The sequence below is a fragment of the Lathyrus oleraceus genome, unplaced genomic scaffold (genome assembly GCF_024323335.1).
Source record: "Lathyrus oleraceus cultivar Zhongwan6 unplaced genomic scaffold, CAAS_Psat_ZW6_1.0 chrUn0040, whole genome shotgun sequence".
Taxonomy (NCBI): Eukaryota; Viridiplantae; Streptophyta; class Magnoliopsida; order Fabales; family Fabaceae; genus Lathyrus; species Lathyrus oleraceus.
The window spans coordinates 67,633-78,853 of NW_026112431.1; the positions used below are offsets into that span (position 1 = coordinate 67,633).

The following is an 11,221-nucleotide window of genomic DNA, read 5'->3' on the forward strand; positions in this document are numbered from 1 at the left end:
TTTATGACATTTCAAACTACTACATAATCATAACACAAATAAATAACGATTTTTTTTAATGTGAACATAAAAAAAAAGGTAGTATGGGACTATCCATTAAATTCCACTTCAACTATAATAAATTGAAAACAATATTCTATACTCCATTTACTCGGCCTCCACCAAAGATAACATCTTTTTTTTGTTTGGTAACTTATTCTGTTCTCAACAACTTCTATTCTTTTTCTTGCCTCCCACATTTGGCAATCACCCTTTGGCTTCTCCCAAGCTCGAACTGGGGACCTTCAGTGTGTTAGACTGACGTGATAACCAACTACACCATGAAACCACCTATGTTTCATTAAAACATTTTAAATGGTTTTAATAAAAGTTATTGTAATTGTATTTTATTAATTAGTTGTTATTCCATTTACATGTAGTTATAAATGTGAATGTTTCAATTATTTGACTGATGAAAGTTTATTATTATATCAATTTTAATGATAGTTCATATGGTTTTAAGTAACATGACCTTTCGTGAAAAAGAATTAATTAATCCATCATACTCATAATATGTGTCAGTTTTGAAAAAACAAAAATCTGTTTCAAATCATTTGTCCATTAAAAATACCAAAGAAAAATTTATTATTATTTCCCCCCACCCCCCAAGGTTACCATTATTTTTTAAACCTTTACCCACATATGCATTCCTCTGACTACTATTATTAAAAATATATTATTAAATAATATTGATTTTATATTGGAAATCAACAAAACTAACTATTAATATAAGAAATGTGTCAATATCATTAAAGACAATTTTAAATTAGAATGATGGAGTAGTATATTTATATAAAATAGATTTCAGAAAAGAAAGAAAATAAGAATTAGGGGTTATGTTCATAAAATAAGTAATAGATAATGTTGAGAATTTAAATGAATTCTAGTTAAGTAAAGTAGTTAACAGTGAATTTAATCACATAATTAAATAGGAGTGTTGTGAGAGTCAATTATGGTATGAGACCTAATTATGGGTTGAACACTTTTGGATTTTGCTACCTAATTCATTGTATATATAACAATAGTTAAAACTGAACCAAACAATAATTTGGTGTAGATAAGAGTGTAAGGTTTTAAGTTTTGGCTAGAGTCGAGCCAATGTCGAATCGGAAACAATTCATTTGACAATTTGAATTTAATATAAGATATATTTATTTGTTTTATTACCAAAGAAATAAAATTTCCATATTTTATACAAATATGGTAGTACTACACGAGTGAGTATTGAATTTGTAAATAAACACAAGGAATAAGTTTGGTATTTGATCTTAAATTGTTTTTAATAGAAAGATTATTCATAGGACTTAGTCATAATCTCTTAATTCACAATACGAAGTTTTAGTTTGGAAAAAGAATTTTATGACACTTTAAACTACTACATAATCATAACACAAATAAATAACGATTTTTTTTTATGTGAACATAAAAATAAGGTAGTATGGGACTATCCATTAAATTCCACTTCAACTATAATAAATTGAAAACAATATTCTATACTCCATTTACTCGGCCTCCACCAAAGATAACATAGATTTGTATTGTTTGGTAACTTATTCTCTTCTCAACAACTTCTATTCTTTTCCTTGCCTCCCACATTTGGCAATCACCCAGTTAAAGTATTTTATCCTTTACTTCCACACTCATCAAGATAAAAACACGAGTCAGTCTCTCTATAAGACTTGAAAAGATGATTTATTCTATATCCCAGACTATGAACCTTCTGAAACGCTGTTTTTTTTCGATTTCAGCGGTTCGCAATCGATTTTTATGGTTTTGTTTTATAGGTTATTATGTTTAATTGGACATGACATTGTTCCGTTTTCTCTTCAACTAGTCATAGCGGCCTGTCTGGTACGGTTTTGATCGCAATGTGTCTATAGTCTTCAAAGTGCTTAATCAACTTCGTTCTTCGTCCTAGTCATTTTTAAATAATATGTAATGTAGCTATATTCTCTCTTACAACATGTCTCTTTGGCTCATTCTAGAAAATAAAATTTATTTAGTTGATTCACAAAATTGTAAATTAACTTTTGAAATTAATGTTGATGCATTGTAAAATTTACAAAAATATAGTGGTAAGCATTAAAATTTAAATTAGAGTTAACACCATTTGGCTTCGCCCAAGCTCGAACTGGGGACCTTCAGTGTGTTAGACTGACGTGATAACCAACTTTTGGATTTTGCTACCTAATTCATTGTATATATAACAATAGTTAAAACTGAACCAAACAATAAATTGGTGTAGATAAGAGTGTAAGGTTTTAAGTTTTGGCTAGAGTCGAGCCAATGTCGAATCGGAAACAATTCATTTGACAATTTTAATTTAATATAAGATATATTTATTTGTTTTATTACCAAAGAAATAAAATTTCCATATTTTATACAAATATGGTAGTACTACACGAGTGAGTATTGAATTTGTAAATAAACACAAGGAATAAATTTGGTATTTGATCTTAAATTGTTTTTAATAGAAAGATTATTCATAGGACTTAATCATAATCTCTTAATTCACAATACGAAGTTTTAGTTTGGAAAAAGAATTTTATGACACTTTAAACTACTACATAATCATAACACAAATAAATAACGATTTTATTTTATGTGAACATAAAAAAAAGTAGTATGGGACTATCCATTAAATTCCACTTCAACTATAATAAATTGAAAACAATATTCTATACTCCATTTACTCGGCCTCCACCAAAGATAACATAGATTTGTATTGTTTGGTAACTTATTCTCTTCTCAACAACTTCTAAAATTTATTTAGTTGATTCACAAAAATATAGTGGTAAGCATTAAAATTTAAATTAGAGTTAACACCATTTGGCTTCGCCCAGGATCGAACTTGGGACCTTCAGTGTGTTAGACTGACGTGATAACCAACTACACCACGAAACCACCTATGTTTCATTGAAACATTTTAAATGGTTTTAATAAAAGTATTTGTAATTGTATTTTATTGATTAGTTGTTATTCCATTTACATGTAGTTATAAATGTGAATGTTTCAATTGTTTGACTGATGAAAGTTTATTATTATATCAATTTTAATGATAGTTCATATGGTTTTAAGTAACACGACCTTTCGTGAAAAAGAATTAATTAATCCATCAGACTCATAATATGTGTCAGTTTTGAAAAAACAAAAATCTGTTTCTAATCATTTGTCCATTAAAAATACCAAAGAAAAATTTATTATTATTTCCCCCCCCCCCCCAAGGTTACCATTATTTTTTAAACCTTTACCCACATATGCATTCCTCTGACTACTATTATTAAAAATATATTATTAAATAATATTGATTTTATATTGGAAATCAACAAAACTAACTATTAATATAAGAAATGTGTCAATATCATTAAAGACAATTTTAAATTAGAATGATGGAGTAGTATATATATATAAAATAGATTTCAGAAAAGAAAGAAAATAAGAATTAGGGGTTATGTTCATAAAATAAGTAATAGATAATGTTGAGAATTTAAATGAATTCTAGTTAAGTAAAGTAGTTAACAGTGAATTTAATCACATATTTAAATAGGAGTGTTGTGAGAGTCAATTATGGTATGAGACCTAATTATGGGTTGAACACTTTTGGATTTTGCTACCTAATTCATTGTATATATAACAATAGTTAAAACTGAACCAAACAATAAATTGGTGTAGATAAGAGTGTAAGGTTTTAAGTTTTGGCTAGAGTCGAGCCAATGTCGAATCGGAAACAATTCATTTGACAATTTTAATTTAATATAAGATATATTTATTTGTTTTATTACCAAAGAAATAAAATTTCCATATTTTATACAAATATGGTAGTACTACACGAGTGAGTATTGAATTTGTAAATAAACACAAGGAATAAATTTGGTATTTGATCTTAAATTGATTTTAATAGAAAGATTATTCATAGGACTTAGTCATAATCTCTTAATTCACAATACGAAGTTTTAGTTTGGAAAAAGAATTTTATGACACTTTAAACTACTACATAATCATAACACAAATAAATAACGATTTTTTTTGATGTGAACATAAAAAAAAGGTAGTATGGGACTATCCATTAAATTCCACTTCAACTATAATAAATTGAAAACAATATTCTATACTCCATTTACTCGGCCTCCACCAAAGATAACATAGATTTGTATTGTTTGGTAACTTATTCTCTTCTCAACAACTTCTAAAATTTATTTAGTTGATTCACAAAATTGTAAATTAACTTTTGAAATTAATGTTGATGCATTGTAAAACTTACAAAAATATAGTGGTAAGCATTAAAATTTAAATTAGAGTTAACACCATTTGACTTCGCCCAGGCTCGAACTGGGGACCTTCAGTGTGTTAGAGGGTCGTGATAACCAACTACACCATGAAACCACCTATGTTTCATTGAAACATTTTAAATGGTTTTAATAAACGCATTTGTAATTGTATTTTATTGATTAGTTGTTATTCCATTTACATGTAGTTATAAATGTGAATGTTTCAATTGTTTGACTGATGAAAGTTTATTATTATATCAATTTTAATGATAGTTCATATGGTTTTAAGTAACACGGCCTTTCGTGAAAAAGAATTAATTAATCCATCAGACTCATAATATGTGTCAGTTTTGAAAAAACAAAAATCTGTTTCAAATCATTTGTCCATTAAAAATACCAAAGAAAAATTTATTATTATTTCCCCCCACCCCCCAAGGTTACCATTATTTTTTAAACCTTTACCCAAATATGCATTCCTCTTACTACTATTATTAAAAATATATTATTAAATAATATTGATTTTATATTGGAAATCAACAAAACTAACTATTAATATAACAAATGTGTCAATATCATTAAAGACAATTTTAAATTAGAATGATGGAGTAGTATGTATATATAAAATAGATTTCAGAAAAGAAAGAAAATAAGAATTAGGGGTTATGTTCATAAAATAAGTAATAGATAATGTTGAGAATTTAAATGAATTCTAGTTAAGTAAATTAGTTAACAGTGAATTTAATCACATATTTAAATAGGAGTGTTGTGAGAGTCAATTATGGTATGAGACCTAATTATGGGTTGAACACTTTTGGATTTTGCTACCTAATTCATTGTATATATAACAATAGTTAAAACTGAACCAAACAATAAATTGGTGTAGATAAGAGTGTAAGGTTTTAAGTTTTGGCTAGAGTCGAGCCAATGTCGAATCGGAAACAATTCATTTGACAATTTTAATTTAATATAAGATATATTTATTTGTTTTATTACCAAAGAAATAAAATTTCCATATTTTATACAAATATGGTAGTACTACACGAGTGAGTATTGAATTTGTAAATAAACACAAGGAATAAATTTGGTATTTGATCTTAAATTGTTTTTAATAGAAAGATTATTCATAGGACTTAGTCATAATCTCTTAATTCACAATACGAAGTTTTAGTTTGGAAAAAGAATTTTATGACACTTTAAACTACTACATAATCATAACACAAATAAATAACGATTTTTTTTGATGTGAACATAAAAAAAGGGTAGTATGGGACTATCCATTAAATTCCACTTCAACTATAATAAATTGAAAACAATATTCTATACTCCATTTACTCGGCCTCCACCAAAGATAACATAGATTTGTATTGTTTGGTAACTTATTCTCTTCTCAACAACTTCTAAAATTTATTTAGTTGAATCACAAAATTGTAAATTAACTTTTGAAATTAATGTTGATGCATTGTAAAACTTACAAAAATATAGTGGTAAGCATTAAAATTTAAATTAGAGTTAACACCATTTGGCTTCGCCCAGGCTCAAACTGGGGACCTTCAGTGTGTTAGACTGACGTGATAACCAACTACACCACGAAACCACCTATGTTTCATTGAAACATTTTAAATGGTTTTAATAAACGCATTTGTAATTGTATTTTATTGATTAGTTGTTATTCCATTTACATGTAGTTATAAATGTGAATGTTTCAATTGTTTGACTGATGAAAGTTTATTATTATATCAATTTTAATGATAGTTCATATGGTTTTAAGTAACACGGCCTTTCGTGAAAAAGAATTAATTAATCCATCAGACTCATAATATGTGTCAGTTTTGAAAAAACAAAAATCTGTTTCAAATCATTTGTCCATTAAAAATACCAAAGAAAAATTTATTATTATTTCCCCCCACCCCCCAAGGTTACCATTATTTTTAAACCTTTACCCAAATATGCATTCCTCTGACTACTATTATTAAAAATATATTATTAAATAATATTGATTTTATATTGGAAATCAACAAAACTAACTATTAATATAAGAAATGTGTCAATATCATTAAAGACAATTTTAAATTAGAATGATGGAGTAGTATGTATATATAAAATAGATTTCAGAAAAGAAAGAAAATAAGAATTAGGGGTTATGTTCATAAAATAAGTAATAGATAATGTTGAGAATTTAAATGAATTCTAGTTAAGTAAAGTAGTTAACAGTGAATTTAATCACATATTTAAATAGGAGTGTTGTGAGAGTCAATTATGGTATGAGACCTAATTATGGGTTGAACACTTTTGGATTTTGCTACCTAATTCATTGTATATATAACAATAGTTAAAACTGAACCAAACAATAAATTGGTGTAGATAAGAGTGTAAGGTTTTAAGTTTTGGCTAGAGTCGAGCCAATGTCGAATCGGAAACAATTCATTTGACAATTTTAATTTAATATAAGATATATTTATTTGTTTTATTACCAAAGAAATAAAATTTCCATATTTTATACAAATATGGTAGTACTACACGAGTGAGTATTGAATTTGTAAATAAACACAAGGAATAAATTTGGTATTTGATCTTAAATTGTTTTTAATAGAAAGATTATTCATAGGACTTAGTCATAATCTCTTAATTCACAATACGAAGTTTTAGTTTGGAAAAAGAATTTTATGACACTTTAAACTACTACATAATCATAACACAAATAAATAACGATTTTTTTTGATGTGAACATAAAAAAAACGTAGTATGGGACTATCCATTAAATTCCACTTCAACTATAATAAATTGAAAACAATATTCTATACTCCATTTACTCGGCCTCCACCAAAGATAACATAGATTTGTATTGTTTGGTAACTTATTCTCTTCTCAACAACTTCTAAAATTTATTTAGTTGATTCACAAAATTGTAAATTAACTTTTGAAATTAATGTTGATGCATTGTAAAACTTACAAAAATATAGTGGTAAGCATTAAAATTTAAATTAGAGTTAACACCATTTGGCTTCGCCCAGGCTCAAACTGGGGACCTTCAGTGTGTTAGACTGACGTGATAACCAACTACACCACGAAACCACCTATGTTTCATTGAAACATTTTAAATGGTTTTAATAAACGCATTTGTAATTGTATTTTATTGATTAGTTGTTATTCCATTTACATGTAGTTATAAATGTGAATGTTTCAGTTGTTTGACTGATGAAAGTTTATTATTATATCAATTTTAATGATAGTTCATATGGTTTTAAGTAACACGACCTTTCGTGAAAAAGAATTAATTAATCCATCAGACTCATAATATGTGTCAGTTTTGAAAAAACAAAAATCTGTTTCAAATCATTTGTCCATTAAAAATACCAAAGAAAAATTTATTATTATTTCCCCCCACCCCCCAAGGTTACCATTATTTTTTAAACCTTTACCCACATATGCATTCCTGTGACTACTATTATTAAAAATATATTATTAAATAATATTGATTTTATATTGGAAATCAACAAAACTAACTATTAATATAAGAAATGTGTCAATATCATTAAAGACAATTTTAAATTAGAATGATGGAGTAGTATATTTATATAAAATAGATTTCAGAAAAGAAAGAAAATAAGAATTAGGGGTTATGTTCATAAAATAAGTAATAGATAATGTTGAGAATTTAAATGAATTCTATTTAAGTAAAGTAGTTAACAGTGAATTTAATCTCATATTTAAATAGGAGTGTTGTGAGAGTCAATTATGGTATGAGACCTAATTATGGGTTGAACACTTTTGGATTTTGCTACCTAATTCATTGTATATATAACAATAGTTAAAACTGAACCAAACAATAAACTGGTGTAGATAAGAGTGTAAGGTTTTAAGTTTTGGCTAGAGTCGAGCCAATGTCGAATCGGAAACAATTCATTTGACAATTTTAATTTAATATAAGATATATTTATTTGTTTTATTACCAAAGAAATAAAATTTCCATATTTTATACAAATATGGTAGTACTACACGAGTGAGTATTGAATTTGTAAATAAACACAAGGAATAAATTTGGTATTTGATCTTAAATTGTTTTTAATAGAAAGATTATTCATAGGACTTAGTCATAATCTCTTAATTCACAATACGAAGTTTTAGTTTGGAAAAAGAATTTTATGACACTTTAAACTACTACATAATCATAACACAAATAAATAACGATTTTTTTTGATGTGAACATAAAAAAAACGTAGTATGGGACTATCCATTAAATTCCACTTCAACTATAATAAATTGAAAACAATATTCTATACTCCATTTACTCGGCCTCCACCAAAGATAACATAGATTTGTATTGTTTGGTAACTTATTCTCTTCTCAACAACTTCTAAAATTTATTTAGTTGATTCACAAAATTGTAAATTAACTTTTGAAATTAATGTTGATGCATTGTAAAACTTACAAAAATATAGTGGTAAGCATTAAAATTTAAATTAGAGTTAACACCATTTGGCTTCGCCCAGGCTCAAACTGGGGACCTTCAGTGTGTTAGACTGACGTGATAACCAACTACACCACGAAACCACCTATGTTTCATTGAAACATTTTAAATGGTTTTAATAAACGCATTTGTAATTGTATTTTATTGATTAGTTGTTATTCCATTTACATGTAGTTATAAATGTGAATGTTTCAGTTGTTTGACTGATGAAAGTTTATTATTATATCAATTTTAATGATAGTTCATATGGTTTTAAGTAACACGACCTTTCGTGAAAAAGAATTAATTAATCCATCAGACTCATAATATGTGTCAGTTTTGAAAAAACAAAAATCTGTTTCAAATCATTTGTCCATTAAAAATACCAAAGAAAAATTTATTATTATTTCCCCCCACCCCCCAAGGTTACCATTATTTTTTAAACCTTTACCCACATATGCATTCCTGTGACTACTATTATTAAAAATATATTATTAAATAATATTGATTTTATATTGGAAATCAACAAAACTAACTATTAATATAAGAAATGTGTCAATATCATTAAAGACAATTTTAAATTAGAATGATGGAGTAGTATATTTATATAAAATAGATTTCAGAAAAGAAAGAAAATAAGAATTAGGGGTTATGTTCATAAAATAAGTAATAGATAATGTTGAGAATTTAAATGAATTCTATTTAAGTAAAGTAGTTAACAGTGAATTTAATCTCATATTTAAATAGGAGTGTTGTGAGAGTCAATTATGGTATGAGACCTAATTATGGGTTGAACACTTTTGGATTTTGCTACCTAATTCATTGTATATATAACAATAGTTAAAACTGAACCAAACAATAAACTGGTGTAGATAAGAGTGTAAGGTTTTAAGTTTTGGCTAGAGTCGAGCCAATGTCGAATCGGAAACAATTCATTTGACAATTTTAATTTAATATAAGATATATTTATTTGTTTTATTACCAAAGAAATAAAATTTCCATATTTTATACAAATATGGTAGTACTACACGAGTGAGTATTGAATTTGTAAATAAACACAAGGAATAAATTTGGTATTTGATCTTAAATTGTTTTTAATAGAAAGATTATTCATAGGACTTAGTCATAATCTCTTAATTCACAATACGAAGTTTTAGTTTGGAAAAAGAATTTTATGACACTTTAAACTACTACATAATCATAACACAAATAAATAACGATTTTTTTTGATGTGAACATAAAAAAAACGTAGTATGGGACTATCCATTAAATTCCACTTCAACTATAATAAATTGAAAACAATATTCTATACTCCATTTACTCGGCCTCCACCAAAGATAACATAGATTTGTATTGTTTGGTAACTTATTCTCTTCTCAACAACTTCTAAAATTTATTTAGTTGATTCACAAAATTGTAAATTAACTTTTGAAATTAATGTTGATGCATTGTAAAACTTACAAAAATATAGTGGTAAGCATTAAAATTTAAATTAGAGTTAACACCATTTGGCTTCGCCCAGGCTCAAACTGGGGACCTTCAGTGTGTTAGACTGACGTGATAAACAACTACACCACGAAACCACCTATGTTTCATTGAAACATTTTAAATGGTTTTAATAAACGCATTTGTAATTGTATTTTATTGATTAGTTGTTATTCCATTTACATGTAGTTATAAATGTGAATGTTTCAGTTGTTTGACTGATGAAAGTTTATTATTATATCAATTTTAATGATAGTTCATATGGTTTTAAGTAACACGACCTTTCGTGAAAAAGAATTAATTAATCCATCAGACTCATAATATGTGTCAGTTTTGAAAAAACAAAAATCTGTTTCAAATCATTTGTCCATTAAAAATACCAAAGAAAAATTTATTATTATTTCCCCCCACCCCCCAAGGTTACCATTATTTTTTAAACCTTTACCCACATATGCATTCCTGTGACTACTATTATTAAAAATATATTATTAAATAATATTGATTTTATATTGGAAATCAACAAAACTAACTATTAATATAAGAAATGTGTCAATATCATTAAAGACAATTTTAAATTAGAATGATGGAGTAGTATATTTATATAAAATAGATTTCAGAAAAGAAAGAAAATAAGAATTAGGGGTTATGTTCATAAAATAAGTAATAGATAATGTTGAGAATTTAAATGAATTCTATTTAAGTAAAGTAGTTAACAGTGAATTTAATCTCATATTTAAATAGGAGTGTTGTGAGAGTCAATTATGGTATGAGACCTAATTATGGGTTGAACACTTTTGGATTTTGCTACCTAATTCATTGTATATATAACAATAGTTAAAACTGAACCAAACAATAAACTGGTGTAGATAAGAGTGTAAGGTTTTAAGTTTTGGCTAGAGTCGAGCCAATGTCGAATCGGAAACAATTCATTTGACAATTTTAATTTAATATAAGATATATTTATTTGTTTAATTACCAAAGA

The 11,221-nt window shown here is 26.5% G+C and overlaps 3 non-coding genes across 3 annotated transcripts; all 3 read right to left on the reverse strand.

The window, feature by feature from the left end:
• Positions 1 to 5,827: 5,827 nt before the first annotated feature.
• On the reverse strand, positions 5,828 to 5,901 carry TRNAV-AAC (transfer RNA valine (anticodon AAC)). Its single transcript has one exon. It is a non-coding gene; the product is annotated as a tRNA-Val (tRNA).
• A 1,404-nt stretch (positions 5,902 to 7,305) lies between these two features.
• TRNAV-AAC (transfer RNA valine (anticodon AAC)) lies at positions 7,306 to 7,379 on the reverse strand. The gene has a single exon. It is a non-coding gene; the product is annotated as a tRNA-Val (tRNA).
• Positions 7,380 to 8,784: 1,405 nt separating this feature from the next.
• Positions 8,785 to 8,858, reverse strand: TRNAV-AAC (transfer RNA valine (anticodon AAC)). Its single transcript has one exon. It is a non-coding gene; the product is annotated as a tRNA-Val (tRNA).
• Positions 8,859 to 11,221: the final 2,363 nt, after the last annotated feature.